General features: G+C 41.8%; 1 long non-coding RNA gene across 1 annotated transcript; it reads left to right on the top strand.

Annotated features, from left to right (window-relative positions):
- The first annotated feature begins 2957 nt into the window (after window positions 1–2957).
- LOC123652506 lies at window positions 2958–9305 on the top strand. The gene is made up of 3 exons (XR_006741890.1): window positions 2958–5071; window positions 5167–5267; window positions 9181–9305. It is a non-coding gene; the product is annotated as an uncharacterized LOC123652506 (long non-coding RNA).
- Window positions 9306–20297: the final 10992 nt, after the last annotated feature.

The raw sequence follows: 20297 nt of genomic DNA, 5'->3' as shown, positions 1-20297 counted from the left end.
TCTAGTATGTGTTGCTTTGCGGCTGTGTAATATTACCTAATTTTCCTTTTTTTAGTATTTTTATCACTCAAGGAATGGATTGGAGCAGAGACATTTAAGTCTCTTACTAATGTCCTATTACTGTGGTAACAAATTACAAATCTGGTGGATTAAAACAACACACGCTTATGATCTTACAGTTCTGTAGTCTCACAAGTTTGACATGGGTCTCCCTGGGCCAAAGTCAAGGTGTTGCTGGCCTGGTTCTTTTTGGAGGCTCCAGGGGAGAATCTGCTCCTTCCTTTTCCAGACTCTGAAGGCCACTTACACTCCTTGGCTTGTGGCCTCTTCCTCCATTTTCAAAGCTAACAGTGTGGCACCTTCAAATCTCAATCTTTTTCTCTCTCACAATCTCTCTTTTCTGTCTCTCACCCTTTCTCTCCTCTCCTTGTTGTTTTCCTTCATAGGATCTGTATAATTTGTAATCCTATATGAATGTGTTTCAGGTCCATCTCCCCTGATGTTTTGGAAACTCCCTTTTCTTATCCACAGCTATATTCCTGGGACCTAGAAAGGAACACTGGTTGAATTATCCTCAAATTGAAAATGTATCTCCTTGTACATATTCCTGTCCATCTGCAGGCCGTGCATTTGTCCAATAAGAAAGGAAGAAATACCGACACCATAGTCTAATCCCAGGGGCTTTCCAGCCAGTCTTGGGTAATGCACTTAGGTAAGTATTGTGCCTCCTCACGTGACATTGTGCTGTGGGCAGTGCCAGGTCTGGGGAGATGGGTGCCCGGGCACCTTAGGGCTAGGAAGTAAATCTTCCCTGAAGACCCCGCCTGCAGCAGACCTCAGCTCTCATCTGAGAGGCCGTGCCCCATTCTCTTCTGGTTGCCTCTATTTTCTCAGTGAGATAGGAGTAAGACGAAGGGGTGCTGGAGGTGTGAAGGGAGGGAATGTATGACATAGTTGTTGAGGAGAGAAGAAAAGGACAGGGAAATGGGTGTGGTCCCTCAGCAGCAGGAAGCCTTACTGAAGGCCAAGGGCAGAATGGAGAGGGAGCTTGGCCACCACGGTTGCATGTTCTCCTCTGGCCACATTCAGCTGCTGGGCATAGGCGTTTAGCCAGGCGTGGTGTTTGTCGAGTGGGTGACACTGCGGAAACAGGTTCCCCTTCCTTTTCTACGAAGTGGGTGGAACCTCCCACTGCGGACTGAGGGTGCGTGATTCAGAGGTGGGAGTGCAGGAGCTTATGTACATCCGAACATCCAGAACGTTCTCACCAGAACCAAGGTACACTGTAATGTGCCTTCCTTCGTCTCTGCTTGTGTGGATCCGAGTGATGCGCTTCTTGGTCTTTTCATGGGTCAGGGGAAACTCTTAATTTTAATCGGATCTCACACAACTTGTGGCAGGAGGTGAGCTGCAGGTGGGGGTGGAGGGAACGCTGAGTGCCGCAAGGCTCACTGTTCCAGACCCAATTCCAGCCCAGGGACATTTGTCCGAAGAGAGAACTTACCAGGCACAATCTTCACCTCAAAGGCAGAGTTCTGCCACCATCATCACTTTCCTACAATGACATGAGTGTCTACCACGTGCCTGACAGATGGGATTCATGGAAGTCTAAGTCCTCAAGAGACTTACATTCTGATTATAATAGATCAACTGAGATAGGAACACATCAATATAACACTGAGTGGACAGATTATTATGATCTCTGAATGCATAATAATCTGGCCACTCAGTGTGTGTGTGTGTGTGTGTGTGTGTGTGTGTGAGTGTGTGTGTGTATTTGAGGCCTGGTGCATGAATTCATGCAAGGGTGGGGTCTGACCAGCCTGGGTGGGGGAGGGGACTTGGGCAGTTGGCTGGCCTGCCTGCTGGTTGAACTCCTGGTCAAGGGGACAATTGGTATATTAGCCTTTTATTATATAGGATATACACTGAGTGGCCAGATTATTATGTGTTCAGAAATCATAATAATCTGGCCACTCAGTATATGATATTTAACAAACTCAGAAGTTATTTTCCATTTGGACATAGGAGTATGACCGAGCCTGGTTTGTCTTTGCCCCTCAAGGCAGGCAATGGGGAAAAACCAGGGGCCAAGAGGTTTGAGGACAAAGTTTCTGGCTGTTCTTGGTTGCTTCTGAGAGGTCTCGTCTCAATACCTTTTATGGGCCACATTTATGACTCAGGCAGCCTGAGGGACTTCCCCACTTTCCTGCTGGGGTAGGTGCCACTGGTGGAAAGTGGTACCTGCTAGTTCAGTTTCCTTTCGTATGAGTTTCTTTTGAGTCCTGCTACCCAGATACTTAAAGATGGGCTGGGAAAAGCCCTTTCTAAGAATTTCTGTGCTGTGGGCTTTTGTGTCTTTGATATCCTGAAAGGCAAAGGGTGGGCATCCTGGAACCAGAAGTCCCCGACGGATCTGGAGAAAACTTGGGTGATGCCTGGCAGGCAGGTTTAGGCTGTACCTACCAGGTGGGCGCTCAGCTAGGGACACTAGCACTCAGTCATTTTGGAAGCCACCATCTCCTCCCTGGACCTTGTGCCGGGGATGGTCCCATGCGGGCAGCTCTTGCTCTGCCATCGTTGAGAGACCCTTTCTCTTTTGGATCCCTGTGGAGGATCTGTGGGCTCAGAGCAGCGCCAATGGGGCAACTGCAATTTGAGAAGTAGAGAGAGGGGGATGGAGAGACAGGGAGCAAAGAGGAGATTGGAAGGAGACTGAAGCAAAAGGAAGAAGCCTGACATGGCCAGTGTGGTTCGTTCAGTTGTTAGAGTGCTGACCACGAGCCGAAGAGTCTAGGGTTCGATTCTGGGTCCCAGTTGGGGCTCGTGTGGGAAGAAATCAATTGATGTGTCTCGCTCACATAGACGTTTCTCTCTCTCTCTCCATCCCTCCCTCCCACTCTCTCTAAAAATTAATGGAAAAAATATCCTCTGGTGAAGATTAACAACAACAACAACAAAAACAAAAGAAAGGAAGAAATATAACTCAGTGGTTCTCATCTGGGGGTGATTCTACCCACTCCCCTTTCCCCAAGGGACATTGGGCAATGTCTGGAGAGTAGTTGTTTTTAAATCACACCTGGGGCAAGGGGTGCTATTGGCATCTGGTGGGTTGAGGCCAGAGGTGCTGCTCAGCCCCTTAAAATGCTCAGGACAGCCCGACCACAGAGAATGACCCAGCTCCAAATGTCTCCAGAGCCCCAGTGTAACTTGAAGGACTGGCTGAGTGGGGAGGACGAGGAGCCCATTTATCCAGTGGAAAAGATTTCATTGTTTCTTCTCTGAGCTGCTTAGTGTTTGTGACGTGGCCTTTAGGCAAAACACGAAAATGGAGAAGTTACGTTGGGGCTCTGGGCTTTGGCTTTGGTCTTTCCATATGAAGCATCCTTTTGGATCACCTCTTATCCGAACAGGAGAGAGGCATCAGCCTCTGGCCTTTGGATACAAATGATTGTACATCCCACACTACCTCCCTTTGGACAATCACCATTCAACCTTTTCTCTAATGGTGACATGGTGGCCTGTGCTGGCTTTAGGAGGTTCTGGGTACCTGGGTGTGGCAGGGTGGCACTGTTGGTAAGGGGCTCCCTGGTCACTGCTCCCACCCGCCTCGCCTCCCACTAACTTGGCTCTCACCTCCAAGTTTGGCATCTTGCTGGCGGGAAGCTGTCCTGGGAGGGCTGAGTCCCACCTAGGCTGCCTTCTAGCTGTGCATGGGCTGCTGTCTGGATGTGGCACAGAGGTCTCTCTCCTTGCCCAACTTGGGTTTTCCAGGTGAAATCAGGGGACCTGGCTACTATAGCGGTGAGAAAAGGGAGTTGGAGCAGGAGTGATCAATAAGGGGTGTGTGCTCTGAGCCTTAAGGGAGCACATGGGTCAGGGACTCTCTGGGTATGGGCATTTGTGGGGAAGGCAGAGAAACCCTGACTCTCTCCATGAGACAACAGCAGCTCCTGGTGGCTGGGCAAGGTGGGCAGTGCCATCCATGGAGCACCAGCATTCAAGGGATGGCACCACGCCCAGTCTTGGGATGCACCAAGCTATTTTAAGGGTGAGTGATTACTTCTTGGAAGCGGATATCTGAGCTGTGAACCTGGCAATGGCATCCCTTCTCCACGGTGTCATCTCGTGATGGGTCCATGGAGGACCCTTCTCTCCCCAAGACCTCGATGTAAATTTTAGCCAGGATCCCCCTGAGCACGAAGGATGAGGGTCCCTGTGAGCATACACAGAAGACCGAGACTATAGGTCTGGGATGCCCAATGGGGAACGCAGCTTGGAAAGTACATGCTGACACAGCAGTTGAGAACTAAAACCCCTTTTGAGCATGTGATCAAATCCCTCTAATAAGAAGAGAAACTGAGAGTCTCAGGCCATGTGCTGGGAGGGCCGCCATGGTCGGGCTACGGGTGTGGAGGTGGGGAGAGGCACCAGGAAAACTATGAAAATTCTGCAGTGTTTTGCTTTTACTCGCCTAGAATTAGAGGAATCCTCTGGCAAAATGAAACTGAAATCTTGCTTCTCCACTGATCGTTTCCTGGTGACTCGCCCTTGACCATGGGCTCTGATGCTTTTTCGAGGTCAGCTCTGACAATGTCTAATTTATGTACAGTAAAATGCAACAACTTTAGGTGTACAAGTTGATGAGTTTTCACAAATGTGTACAGTCATGTGACTCCCTCAGTCACGACATCAAATGTTTCCATCATCCCAAAAGCTTCCTCGCCTCTGATTGTCGTTTCCTCCCTCTCCCGGCAGCAACCTGACAACCACCCACTTCCTTTCTATATCACTGTGGTTTGGCTTTTTTATTTTATTTTATTTTATTTTATTTTTTAAATAATTGTGTATACACAGAATCTTATATGTCTGGCTTTTAAAACTTCATGTAATGCATTTACAACTTATCCACCTTGTTGTTCAAGTCAGTCCTTTGTTCCTTATATAGCTGAGCACTATTTCCCGGTGTGAAGATACCACAATTTGCTTATGCGTTCACCAGTTAATGGACATTTGGGTTGTTTCCAGTTATCAGAAACCGAATAAAGCTGTTATAAATATTCATTTATAGGTATTCATGTGGACATGCATATTTTTCTGTTTTGGGGTGAATACCTATAAATGGGATTGCTGGGCCATATGGTAATTTTATATTTGACTATCAAGGAACTGCCAAACTGTTTCCTACGTGGTTGCACTATTTTGTATTCCCACCAGTGATGTATTAGAGTTCCAGTTGTTCCACAGCCTTGTAAGCATTTGATATTGTCAGTATCTTACTTGTGACCATTCTAATGACTATTAGGAGTATAAACTTGTGGTTTTAATTTGTGTTTTCTTAATTACCAGTGATGTTTTCATGTACTTATTTGCCATCTGTATGTCTTCCTTGACGAAATGTCTCTTCATCACGAAATGTCTCAAAAACTTGACTGTTTTTTTTTTTTTTTTAAATAACTGGGTTGTTCGTTTTCTTATTATTGAGTTGCAAGAGTTCTTTATATGTCTTGGATACAAATCTTTTGTCCGATATATATTTTGCAACTATTTTTTATTGCTTGCCCTTTAAATCTCCTTAATTGGAGACTCATTGATTTGGGAGTTGTTTTATAATTCATATTGCTTGCCTAAGTCTTCTTAAAGGGCAAGCAATATGAATTATAAAATTTAAAACATTTTGATGGAGCCCAGTTTACCAAATATTTATTTATAGTTTGTGCTTGTTGGTGTACTATTAGATCTAGTAATAATTAATGTCGTTTTCTAATACTTTTTTAAATCAAATTTATTTAAACAATACAACAAAATTTAATCAACAATATAGTTGCCATTGTTTTCTACTACTTGTGCCCAATGCTCAGGAAGCATTTTAATCCCTCTGTTGTAAAATTCTTGTGATTTTGATGCAAAAAATTCGTTAATACATTTTTGAGGCATTCTTCATTATTAAATTTTTTTCCAAGAAGAAAGTTTTGCAAAGAACGAAACAAATGGTAATCGGAAGGGGCAATATCAGGAGAATATGCAGGTTGAGGGAGAACTTCCCATTCCAACTGGCGCAGTTTTTCAGCAGTGATTCTTGCAGTATGTGGTCGTGCGTTATCGTGGTGAAGAATTACGCCCTTCCGATTAATCAGCGCAGGTTCTTTTTCTCTTAAAGCTTGGGCTAACCTTTCCAATTGGGCACTATACACTGCACTTGTAATGGTTTGGGTAGATGGTAAAAGTTCATAATGAAGAATTCCTTTAAAATTCCACCAAACACACAACATCACTTTTTTCGCATGCAAGTCAGGTTTTGACGTGGGCTGCGGAGCCTCATTTTTGTCCAACCATTGAGGCCGCCTTTTCAAATTAACATACAGCACCCATTGTTCATCTCCAGTAACAATTTGCTCTAAAAACGGCAAATGGTTTTGACGAGAGAGGAGCGAACTGCAAATTGTAACTCTTTGATTACAGTTGTTGTCGGTCAACTCATGAGGAACCCATTTTCCAAACTTTTGGACTTTGCCAAGTGCACGCAATTGATTGGAAATTGTTTTTTGTGAACAATTTAAAGTTGTCACAAGCTCTTTGGGTAATTTGAGGATTTTGCACCAAAAGAGCTTGAAGAGCTTCTTGATCAAAATTGGACACACGGCCTCGACCACTCTTGTCATCTAACGAAAAATTTCCCTTGCGAAATTTCTCAAACCAACACTGGCATTTTCTGGCGCTAACTGCATCTTGACCAAGAGCACTACAGATGTTTTTTGCAGCCTCACTTGCTTTTCTTCCTAATTGGAACTCGTAAAGCATGCAGTGCCGAATATGCTCTTCATCCGCCATCTTCTTAGCCCTAGTTTTGCAATAAAAACCAAACCAAACACAACCTTTTTCAAGCAAAACTTGTTAATTGCACTTCACACGTTCTGTAGATACCACGTGTTTGAAGGTTATGTCAATACAAGTCAACGCCAAGCAAGATTTTAAACGAATATTTAAAAACGACATTACTTATTACTAGACCCAATATTTAAGAAATCTTTGCCTAACCCAAGGTAACTTAGATTTTCTCCTAAGTTTGCTTCTAGAAGTTTTATAGTTTTATTGCTTACATTTATGTCTTAGACCTATTTTGAGTCCATTGTTGTATATGGTATGATTCGTGGTTCGTTTTAATCATCTATATGGATGCCCAATTGTCCAATTGTCAGGACTACCATTAGTTGAAAAATGATTACTTTCTTATTTAATTGTATTGGCAACTTTGTAGAAAATCAATTGACCATGTATATGTGGCCATCTACTTCTACAGTCTATTGTGATTTTTTCCAGGAAAAGTAAGAGTAAAGTACAGTACCTCTCATGAAAACATTTTCATTCTTTTTGTATTTTTATTTATTTAAAATTAATTGTAGAGAGAGAGGAAGGGAGATGGAGAGAACCATGGATTGGTTGCCTCCTGCATGGCCCCTACTGGGGATCAAGCCCTAAACCCTGGCATGTGCCCTGACCAGGATTTGAACTGGTGGCCTCTTGGTGCATAGGTTGATATTCAACCAACTGAGCCACACTGACCAGAGCAACACTTTCATTCGTTATAAAATGATGTATTTATCTGGGATGCCAAATAGAATATTTATATGACTCTCAGACTATAGTTTATTTTTGTAGTGTGCTTTGGCCAAAAACATTAATAGCTAGGCCCAATTTAATTATTTTAACTTATGAAAACAAATGGTCAAAATGTATGATGACTTTTGCGAATGAGATAGAACAATCTGAAATGTATGCCTCATATCTATTTCTGCCTTTCTTTAGCTTACACAATGCCCAGTTCAAAGAGTCTCCAAGGAAACCTGACTCAAACTTAGGAGGAGAGCTGCTGCTCTCAAACACAGGTCTCCATGTCATTGCACCCGAGTGACGTTCCTTAATGTCCAGGGATACGTGGTTGTAGAGTGTCAGGCATGCGTCTACCTCGGTGAATTTCTGTGCCTTGCATAGTAATGAATACAAAAGTTCATCATTTATAGATGATGCCTTATTACACAACGTGTTCGTTCTCACATTTCCATATCACAGTGCTGGGACATGCACCGCAGCTGTGTGAGGGGAAATGGTAAGAAAGCACTTATATTTCTACCACCGAAAAGCCCTATTTCCATATTCTCATTTAGTCTTGTCATCTGTATAGAAACCTAGATATTCTCATATTCTCTTCTACTTTTGTTTATGATGAATTGTATCATATAAGATATTGCCTGGGGCTTCTTTCTCTTTTGTGTTTCAAAGACCAGTAGAAAAATAAAACTGTGTGTGTTGATACTTTGACTTTGTAATAAGCTCATTTAAAAAGCCAGCAACCACATCTACCCAATATAATAATAAAAGTGTAATATGCTAATTAGACCAGATAGCTGAATGACCTTCCAGATGTCCTTCTGGACGACCTTCCAGACAAAACTGGGGCTGTGAGGGCCAAGGCAAGCTGCCATGGCTGTGAGGGCTGAGACCCTTGCACAAATTTTGTGCTTAGGCCTCTAGTAGTGTCATAATTCATAAATGAAAGGATATTTTAGCTCCAAATTTTGAAGACTATTCAGACTGACTTTGTCCCTGAACTGCCATTTAGATTCACAGAAAGGACAGAGGACTGGGCTCAGACAGTCTCAGGGTGCAAAACGGGGTCTGTAACTTTATCAAACTTCTAGAGGGGTCCCTAGGCCTGGCCTGCAATCAGGGCCGATTGGGGCCTTTCAGCTGCCAGCCAGGGCCTTTTTGTTCTATGGCCCCTCCTGCCAGATGGCCCTGCCTTCCTGCTGGCTGCCTGCCGGGGCCCTGGCCGGGCCTGTCCAATGGGTGATGCAGGGGGGATTAGGGAGGAGAGAGAGACTGCAATAGATTGGCTGCCATAGGGAGGGACCAGGAGAGATTGGCTGGCCAAAGGAGGTTGGCTATGGGAGTGCACTAACCACTAGGGGGCAGCTCCTGCATTGTCTGCCCCCTGATGGTCAGTGTTCGTTATAGTGACTGGTCATTCCAGTCATTCCGGGGTTCTGGTCGCTTAGGCTTTTATATATATAGATTTGCCCTCTGAGTACTCTCATCTGATAAGTATTAACCACATTTAATTTCTACACTGAAGCTTCTTTTATTGTTTAAATGACTATTTTCTCAGATTTGTCTCCTCAGGATTTCAGAAAGTCTGAGTACCAGTTCAGGCTGGTACACACACCAGGAGAGGAGAATGCAGTCTGTGGGCACTTCCTCTGTGACCCAGTCCAGCGAATACCTCTCCTGGGGATGACAGTGCTGGAGAGGGGAGGGGGCCATGGGCCAGTGAGCTCCCTCTCCAATTCTCTCCCATCTTTCTTCGTTCTCCCCTCCTTTACTTTCGCTGTTTCTCAAGTGCACACTTTTAAACTCCCTCTCTCAAACTTGCCCATTTACCTGAAGAAAAATCAGCCCCCCTTTTCTTTCCACTTATGAATGGAAGCCCTTTGCTGACTGATGGACTAAGAGTGGGAGGGGCCACACTAAAGCAAAGGAAAGCCACAGCATTGTCTATGAGACCTGAGAGAGAAGCACTAACCAGTGACAATGACCACATGCATTCTTTTTTTTATTTTTTTATTATTGTTTGAAGCATTACAAATATAGTACATATGTCTCCTTCCCTGCCCCAGACTTCCCTCCCCGCATATGCCTTCACCTGCCCGCATCCCCCCCACCCCCCGTGTCTTGTATCCATTGATTAAGTTTATATGCATGCATACAAGTCCTTCAGTTGATCTCTTACAGTACCCCCCCTCCCCCAAACTCCCTTGCCTTCCAGCTATAATTTGATAGTCTGTTCAATGGTTCTTTATCTCTATAACTATTTTTTCCTCATTTCTTTTTTTTTTTTTTTAAATCTTGCAACTGTAGACTAGAAATAAACATATAATAACGTTTGAGTCCCAATTTCAATGTCCAACAGTTCTGAGATCCAGTTTCAATGTCAAATAGTTCCTTATGTGTACATGTCAGCAATGATATCTGGATGATGGACAGATGGTGGCAATGCAGGTCCGACCCTCTCTGGTTTGGTCCTGGGCAACCTGCAGCAATGCATAGCTGCTGACTGCTAGCGTGGCCAGGTATCGTCAGCGTCTTCCATCTCTAGAATGTTTCTCCTCTTGTCTTTGTGGTTGGAGCAGACCTGACAACTCCTCTCTGTTGCAGGAATCCCCATGGTCTTGGGGTAGTTTTCTGAAAATATACAAACGTATTCTCTACCAAAAGTTAATAAAAGAATCTTTTCTATAAAATTGACTTGGGATCCTTTTCATTTTTGCCCAAAGACCACGTGCATTCTCACAAGTTCCCAGATGTCCACAGAAATCATGACAAAGTGGGTATGCACTTGCCTATCTTTCTCAAATTACCTCTCTCAAGTGTTAGCATTGAATAAATGCTTGGTAGGGAGACTAATGAGCCCCAAAGATGTCCACACCTTACTCCCCAGACCTTCAAATATGCTAGGTTACGTGGCAAAGGTTATGTTAGGTTAAGATTGCAGGTGGGATTAAGGTTGCTAATCAGATGACCTTGAGATAGGGAGGTCATTCTGGGTCATTTAGATGGGCCCAATGTCATCACAGGGTCCTTATAAGTGGAAGAAGGAGGCAGGAGACAGAGTCAGAGGAACCGTGACTGTGGAAGCAGAGTATGGGAGATGCACTGTTGTTGACTTGAAATGTGGGAAGCTTAGAAGCTGAACAATATGAGGACAGGGATTCTCCTCTAGATCCTCTAGTAAGGAACACAGCCCTGCTGATACCTTGCTTTTTAGTCCAGCGAGAACCGTGTTGGACCTCTGACCCCCAGAATTGTGATGTAATAAATTCATGTTGTTTTAAGCCACAAAGTTTTTGGTATAGTAACAATTGAAACTATATTTAACCTTTCCTTATTCATTTTTTCCCTGTTTTGTGTCATAGATGGCGGCAAAATTACCCTGCAAATTTACTTACATTTTCTTTTGGACTAGCGTAAGAATTTCCATCTTTTTCAACTGAGCCATTTTTACTTTTTTTTTCCTTCTCTCTATCATCTTAAAGATTTTTTTTTTCAAATTGGAAAACAACTGAAATGGAATTTTTGCTACATATCCTGTGATAATGATCCTCCCACTTATGAACAGAACTTCTATAGAATAGATTTTCGCTACTTAAATGCATGTGATAATATGCCACATGTAAAACTTTTTATAGGCATCACTATCAATGCATTCACTGAATATCAATGAAAAGATAGTTACATGCTGGAAAGAAGAGCTGTATCTGTGTTATTACAGAGGATAGGCCCACTCCAATTGCTCAGGGTTGAATTGGAACTAATTTTATCTTATTATAGTTTAAGAATTTTCTAAGCATTACACTGTTAGAAAACAACCTGCTTTATGAGACAGCAAATTTCTTATTTCTGAAATACTTCAAAGATGCTGCTAAGGCCGTTATAGAGGGGATTCCTGCAAGAGGTGGGAAGTTATGTTAGGTCACCCCTTCGGTCCTTTCCAACAGAAAGAGCAGATGATTTCATGGTCCGGAATCACCTGGAATTACTTCTCAGTTGTCTTGCTCTGATGGCCCAACCCCCATCCTAGCTGTGCAGTTTTTCCAAAGCAACAGATATGTGAAATTAGAGTTGGAAGCGTCCTTAGAAATTCAATCTGCTGTTCTTACTAAGGGGAGTTGAGTTGTCTAAAGTCACCCAGCTAGTCAATGATAGGGAATGAACTGGGAACAGCTTTCCTGAGCTTTCTAGCTGCCTGATCAACAGCTCAGTTCCCACAATGCTGCCATGTTCACAAACTACCCTGTTATTCATGTCCTTGCCTGCCTTGTCATCTTTTGGAGAGTATGAGGGTCTATGGGGCCAGCCAGCAAGCCCAGTTCTTTTTTATTTTTTTTATTTTTTTTTTTTTTTACCTTCATCCTGTCTTAATCCTTAGAGGAGCTTGTCTCTCTGATCTTTTCCTGTTACCAATTCTTTACCCCTCCCCCTCTTTAAATCCTGACCTGAGGATATGTTTTTATTGATTTTTTTTTTTTTGAGAGAGATCAAATGATTGCCTCCTATATGTGCCCAGACCTGAGATCAAACCTGAAATTTAGGTATGTGCCCTTTGGTGTATGGAATGATGCTCCAACCAACTGAAACAACCAGCAGGGCTTAATCCCTATTTCTGACAGAACGGTGGGAATGTGGTGACTAACTGGGTCTAGGAGATTGCAGAATCTAGGAAGTGCTTTCAAACTTTGAATTGAAATTTCCTAGGTGATGATGACAGCTGAGTAAAAGTGACCCAGGGTAAGCACAGGTAGGGAGTAGGAGAGAGGACAAGAGGTTTGTTGGAGAGGTAGAATGTGGAATGATTTGCTTTCTTTCTTTTCACATTTTTCAAAGTTGCTGAGTCATTAACTTTTCAATAGTGGAAAGTTGTGAGAAATCCTATATAATAAAAGGCTAATTTGCAAATTTCCCCTTGACAGGAGTTCGACCAGGGGGTGGGGCCAGGCAGCCAACCACCATTGGCCCCTCCCCCCAGCGGTCTGGCCTCCAGCTGTGCACAAATTCATGCACTGGGTCTCTAGTTTTTACCTTTTATATATATATATATATATATATATATATATATATTTTTTTTTTTTTTTTTAATTTAAATATATTTTATTGATTTTTTACAGAGAGGGAGAGAGAGGGATAGAGAGCTAGAAACATTGATGAGAGAGAAACATCGACCAGCTGCCTCCTGCACACCCCCTACTGGGGATGTGCCCGAAGCCAATGTACATGCCCTTGACTGGAATTGAACTGGGACCTTTCGGTCCACAGGCCGACACTCTATTCACTGAGCCAAACTGGTTTCAGCTCTTTTCTTTAAAAAAAAAAAATATTTTTTTTTTATTGATTTCAGAGAGGAAGGGAGAGAGAGAGAGAAACATCAATGAGAGAAAAATCATTGATGGGCTACCTCCTGCATGCTCCCCAATGGGAATCAACCCTGCAATCCAAGCATATGCCCTGACCAGGAATCAAACTGTGATCTTCTGGTTCATATGTTGACGCTCAACCACTGAGCCCTGCTGATACAGTTTCTTTCAGAAAAATGATGCGTGAGAGCAAAAGGCTAAACAGTTGTTTCATCCACATGGGGTTGAAACTTAGAAAATAAAAGTGGACACTTACTGAACACTGTTTCAAAGTATTAGTCATCATAATTAAAAAAGGGAAGTCTTGCATATAACTGGTGGAAAAAAACAGTCACTGTGGTGATGTAAGTATATTAATTAATAGCTGATATTAATACCAATAAGACAGATCCAATGAGGTGGCCAGTTATAAAACAAATATTCAGAAATCTGTATTTTCCCTTTAAGCCAATAATGCTCATTAAAATATTCTAGTGAAAAAGGATTTCATTCACAATGACAAAATGCATTACATAACCTAGGAAAATTTCCACAAAAAATATGCAGGACCCAAAGTGAAAAAAATTGAAGCCACTAAAAAGGGCTTAGAGAGAAAGATTTGTCATTAAAAATATATCAATTCTCCACAAATTCTCTATAAATTCAATGCAGTTCCAAGCAACTTACCCATGAGTTCCTTATTTTGTTTTATTTTATTTTTTTTAGTTAAAAAACACATTATCCTAAAGTTTATCTTTAAGACTATATATATGGAGAGATGGCTCTGAATTGTGTGTTTTGCTAATTTTTATAACATTTATTATAAAATTAACATTTATTATAAAATTTTCATACAAATGAAGTTCACTTTTTTTGTGTGTATAGTTTTTACCCTTTGACAAATGCAGAGTTGTATAACTGCTACCTCATCAGGATACCGTTCCACCCCCAACTCCTTGTGCAGCCCAGCCCTTTGGTAGTCAACTTTCTCTCTACCCCTAATCTAAGGACACTAAGGACCTCTTCTCTCTCCTCTAGTTTTGCCATTTCAAGGACATCACATAAATAGAATCATAGAGAATGCAATCTCTATGTTCGTCTTATTTCACTTAATGTACTTAAGATTCATTCCTGTATGTGTAATCAATGGCTTGTACTTTTTTTTTTAATTGCAGAGTAATATTCCCTTGCATGGAAATATACCACGTACCACAGTGGTAATGGAAGCATACCATACACTGTACCATTGTATGGAAACAAACATACCAGTTTACCCAGTCATCCTCTGAAGGACATCTAGTTTTTTTCTGATTTTTAGTAATTATGAACAAAGCTGCTATACATTTTGTGTACAGGTTTTCGGAAGGATATGTTTTGATTTTGTAGAGTGAGAGTGGACATTTTTGCTTTCCCCATTTATGATGCAGGTAAGAATCTCAAAGAGATATCTGCACTCCCATATTCATTTCAGCATTAAGTATAAAGTTGGAGGTAGGTTTTTTGTAGATGATGCCATTTATCTATCAAGTTACAAAGGTTCACTTATATTTCTAATTTGCTGAGGTTTTTTTTTTTTTAATTCATGAATAAATGTTAGGTTTAGTCATATGCATTTTCTGCATCCATTGAAGCAATAATGTGGTTTTCATTCTTTAGTTGGCTAATACAATGGATTATTTTGGTTGACTTTCCAATGTTAATCTAATTATATATATATTTAAAAAATAGCATTCTAGGAGTGAACTCTGATTGGAGATGGTGAACTTCTCTTATTGCTGGATGTGGTTGCTGATATTTTGATGAGGACTTTTAAAAAATATACTTTTTTTTTAAAAATTGATTTCAGAGAGGAAGGTAGAGGGAGAGATAGAAACATCTATGATGAGAGTGAATCTATTGATGGGTGCCTCCTGCAAGCCCCCGACTGGGAATCATATCTGAGACCCTTCAGTCCACAGGCCGATGCTCAACCCACTGAGCCAAATCAGCTAGAGTTGTGGTCGGCAAACTGCAGCTTGAGAGCCACATGCGGCTCTTTGGCCCCTTGCGTGTGGCTTCCACAAAATGCCATGGCCTAGGCAAGTCTATTTTGAAGAATTGGCCTTAGAAGAAGTTTAAGTTTAAAAAATTTGGCTCTCAAAAGAAATTTCAAAGGTTGTACTGTTGATACTTGGTTCTGTTGACTAATGAGTTTGCTGACCACTGGACTAGGGCATTGATGAGGACTTTTGCAACTATGATCTAAGGGATATTAATCTGTACTTTTCTTGTGTAGTCTTTCTCTGATTTTGGTATCTGGGTATTGCTGGCTGCATAAAATAACTTGGAAAGTGTCATCTTTTATTTTCTGGGAGAGTCTGTGTAGAATTTGTATTATTCCTTGGGTTTATTAAATGCTTGGGTTTCTTTCTTGGAAGGTTTTTTAAAACCACAAACTCATTTTAATAGATATGGGGCTATTTAGATTATCTGTTTCTTCTTGAGTCAGTTTTGGTAGTCCATGTTTTTGAAAGAGTAGATTATTTTCATCCAAGTTGTCAAATTTAACAGAGTTGTTTATTATACTACTTTGTTCTCCTGTTAAGTTTCTGGGAACTGTAAGTAATTTCTGTCTTCCCTCTTTTTTCTTGGTTGGTCTGGCTAGAGGTATATAAATTTTCTTGATCTTTTCAAAGAACCGGCTTCTTCAGGTTTTTTGTTTTTAATTAGTAGTTGTTCCTATCTTTATTATTTACTTTCTTTGGGTTTAACTCACTCTTCTTTTCCCCCCAGTTTCTTGGGTAGAAGCTTAGATTATTTATTTGAAAACTATCTTCTTTTCTAATACAAGCATTTCATGCCTCTTAACTTCCCTCTAAGCACTGCTTTCCTGGCATCCAACAACATTTTGATAACTTGTATTTTCATTTTCATTCCATTCAAATATTTTATAATTTCCCTTGTGACTTACTTTTTGACCCAGGGATTATTTAGAAAGAATATTGTTTAATTCCCAAATATTTGGGGGATTTTCTAAATATCTTTTTGTTGTTAATTTGTAACTTAATTCTGTTAAGGTCAGAGAACATAGTTTGTATGATTTCGATTATTTTGAACTTGTTAAGATTTGTTAAGTGACTCGGGATATTGTCTATCTCGAGGAAAGCCCACGTGGACTTGACAGGAAGCAGTATTCTGTTATCGGAAGGAGTGTCCTTTGACTGTTAATTGGGTTAAGTTGATTGCTAGTATTGTTCAGGTCTTCTATATTCTTGGTGATTTCCTGTTTACTTGCTTTATTAACTACTAAGAGAGGAGTGTTAAAGTCTCCAAATATAATTTTAGAATTTGATTATTTCTCTTTAATTTCAATTATTTATTTCTCCATGTATTTTGATTCTCAGTTGTCAGGTGCATACACACTTAGGATTGTATGTCTTCTTGATGAACTCACCTGTTTTTCCTATGTATTACTCTTCTTTATTTATTTTTCTTTTTTCTACAGCTATTTTGTACAATATCAAGCCATTCTAGCTTTCCTTTTTGAAAATACAGCTTTATTGAGCTATAATATAATTCACCTACCCTAAAATTCACTTAAAGTGCATGATTCAATGCTTTTTAGTATATCCACGGTGTGTGAGAACACCACCTTGGCCGATTTGGTTACAGTTTTGTACCCCCAAGAGAAATTCTGTGCCCATTAGCAATCAATATCCATTCTCCATTCTCCTCATACCCTCCTCTAAACTCTAAGCAGCCACTAGTTCACTTTCTGTCTCTATACATTTATTGACTTTTGACACTTCATATAAAAATATGGTAAGTGAAATCATATAATGTGGCAGAGTTTTAATATATGATTTTTTGTGGCTTCTATTTCTTTGCTGAGAATTTCTCTCTCTCTCTCTCTCTCTCTCTCTCTCTCTCTCTCTCTCTCTCTATTTAAGTTTTTATTAATTTCAGAGAGTGGAAGGGAAAAGGAAAGAGAGATAGAAACATCAATGATGAAAGAGAATAATTGATCTGCTACCTCTTGCACATCCCCTACTGAGGGTGGAGCCTGCAACCCGGGCATGTGCCCTGATGGGAACTGAACCTTGACCTCCTGGTTCATGGGTCAATGCTCAACCACTGAGTCACACCCGTTGGGCTGAGAACACCTATTTTTACTTGGTTCTGAGAGTTTACCCTTACTTCCCAGAGCATGATTCAAATGACTGCTTTGAAGGCTGTGATAATTTCACATCTGGGTCATTTTAAGTTTGAGAGCTGTTGAGCTCTTTTTTTTTTTATTTTTTAAATCAATCTTTATTGTTCATATTATTACAAAGGTTCCTCATTTCTTCCCCCTTCCACCAGGTTCCCACCCCATCCTCCGCCCCCTTCCCACCCCCCATTGTCTTCATCCATAGGTGCACAGTTTATGTTCAGTCTCTTCCTCCCTCCCTTTCCCCTGAGAACAGTCAATCCACTCCCCTCCGATATCGCCGACTCTACTACAATGAACCACTATTATTATTCATCAGGTTTTTCAATCTCCTTTTTTTTTTTAATTAATAAACTTTTACACTTCTAAGAATAAATTTTAAAATCTAATAATTTTAAACCTTGTTTTTTTTCTGCCCTGGGAATTGAGAGCAAACTTGTTTACATGTAAACTTGCCCTTAGGCTATCAAAAGGTGTAGCCCTTCAAGTGTAAACGGACACGTTGTTTAAACTTAGCTGCTGGTTGGAATTGGATTACCTGTTCTGGGTGGGAAGGGCTTGTCATTCCCTTTCTCCATTAAAATTAAGGTGTTAGCTTTAAAACCTCTTTTTGGCAAGAGGCCTTAAACTTTCAGAACTTTAAATTTTTCAGATAGTAAATTAGTTACTTAGCATTTTCTCAAATCAATAATACCTCCACATGCCCAGGGATACACTTCACACAAAAGACATTTCCAAATAGATCAACCAACCTCATCCAGGCCCCACACAAGGCACTCACAGATCAACATCCCAGCACTATACTAACTCAACACATCCAGATCTAAGCCTTCCTCATTTGATTCAGCAGACCCTCAAGTTCACCCAAAAGTTTCCAACCATGTCTGAGAGGCAGCCTTGGGGCAGAGGCAGGCGAGGAGCGAGCTGTTCCGGGCCTGGCTGCTCTGGGCCTGGCCTCTGTTGCTCTGGTCTGTTCCACAACCAGCTGCTCCGGGTCTGGCCACTGCCGCTCCCGACCTGGCTGCTCCAGGCATGGCTGCTGCTGCTCTGGGCCTGGCCACACCCGACCCGGCTGCTCTGGGCTCAGTTGCTCCGGGCCCGGCTGTTGAGCTATTCTTGATTCTTTGTATGACAAGGAATTTTGGTTGTATCCTGGACACTTTAGTGTAATGTCATGAAACCTGGTTTCTGCTAAATTCCTCTGGAGAACATTTCTTTCTCAGCTTTAGCAGATTACCAATCTGGTTAAGGTCAGACTGCAAAGTACTGACTTGCCTTCTATGGGCTGTGGTTCCAAAGGCTATTTAGTTCCAAAAACTCTCAACTGTTAATCTGGCCACTCCACAGGTATGCCAGCAGGGAACAGTCTGGGACAAGGGCGGTGAGCTACACTGTATGTAGTTCAGTTCTTGAGACCTTTGCTTTAGGTCAGTCACACACAGGTGCAACTTGGAGATGAACTCAGGAGTTTGTCCACAGACAAAAAAATCCATCTTTCCAGCTCCCACCTCTTCAAATGGCCTGTTTTCCAGGTATTCCCACTAGAAAGATGGGTTGTTAGCCTCCCAGCACTGTCGCACAATTCTTGCAGCTGATCTGCCTCGGGAAGAAGCAACAAGGGAAAAGAGAGAGAGGAGCTGAAACCGGTTTGGCTTAGCAAATAGAGTGTCGGTCTGCGAACTGAGGGGTCCCAGGTTTGATTCCGGTCAAGGGCATATACATTGGTTGCAGGCATATCCCCAGTCAGGGGTGTGCAGGAGGTAGCTGGTTGATGTTTCTCGCTCATCGATGTTTCTAACTCTCTATCCCTCTCCCTTCCTCTCTGTAAAAAAAAAAAAAAAAAAAAAAATAAAAAATAAAAAATCAATAAAATATATTTAGAGAGAGAGAGAGAAATGGTGAGGAGTCTTTGGGTATCCAGGATCCCCTTCCCTAGTCCCTCTGGCCATAAAAAAAGGGCCTTCACTCAGGTTTGGTTTTCTTTGAACTCGCTCCGCCACAGGCGGCCGCTGGCACTGCCATGGAAGTACAGATCTGTGATGGGGTTTGCTCTGGGGAGGGGCCAGGACGGTGAAAAGAAAAAAGAAGAGGGGATTTCCCTCGCTGTCTTTCAGGAGCCCCCCTTCCTCCGGCCAGAAAGAGAGTTCTTCTTGAAGCTTTTTCTGCTCACACCCGGTGCTGTTTCAGGATTCAGGCTTCCCTATGGTTAGATTGGATGTGAGGAGGGAAAAGCTCAGGAAGCTCACCGCCCAAACACTTTCTTTAGTTTTTATTTCCTTACAGAGCCCGCCTGCTGTTATTGACCTTTTCAAGTCTCACATGCGGGGAGGGGCTGTGGGACGGGATTGGGGGGTGGGGGGTGGGGGGAGAGGTGAAGGGATTGATAAGTACAGTAGTTACAGAATTATCCTGGACATGTCAAGTACAGTACAGGGAATATAGTAAACAATATTTTAATCACTACTTTTGGTGCCAGGAGAGCACTACATATATTGAAGGGGTGGGAGAAACACTTTGTAAAGTCTATGATTGCCTAACCACTATGCTGTACACTTGAAACGAATACAAAATAATATTAAAATTGTAATGGGAAAATACAGTCCTCACATAGTTGCCTCAGGTATCTGTTCAGGCTTTGGTTTTAGTCAGAGGGAGAGAGGATGGAATATGTTTGCACCATCAGGCTGGATCCAAAGTCCCAAGATATGTATCTAAAGCCACAACAATCCAGATCCTGTTGACAACAGGGCAGGAATAAACAGACTGAGGAGGAAGAAAAGAATGCAGAAAAAACTTCCTCTCACATGAGAAACATTAGGGGAGGCAGTTTAAGGCAGTGGGGGGGCTAAATGCTGAGACAACTGGCTGGTCATTTGGGATGAAAGTGGGGTCTATCCTCTACTTCTTGTGTCAGAATCAGTTCAGGAGAGAATGAAATGTTCACATGTAAATCGAATCATAGAACCACTGGAGGGAAATTTTGATGAGTGTTTTATAATCTTGAAGTACTAAAGAAAAGGTTTGATAGGTTTGATTCCATAAAAACAGAAAACTGTACGGTAAAATCAAATAAGGACAGCAAGATGCCTTTTGTTTATTAGGTGGGCACATTGGGAGCCGCATGGCAATGCTTGCGTTGCTGAGAGTATAGAATAAGGGCACCC

The sequence above is a fragment of the Pipistrellus kuhlii genome, unplaced genomic scaffold (genome assembly GCF_014108245.1).
Source record: "Pipistrellus kuhlii isolate mPipKuh1 unplaced genomic scaffold, mPipKuh1.p scaffold_m20_p_17, whole genome shotgun sequence".
Taxonomy (NCBI): Eukaryota; Metazoa; Chordata; class Mammalia; order Chiroptera; family Vespertilionidae; genus Pipistrellus; species Pipistrellus kuhlii.
The sequence above is the reverse complement of the archived record's forward strand: the minus strand, read 5'-3'. Positions and strand labels throughout refer to the sequence as shown.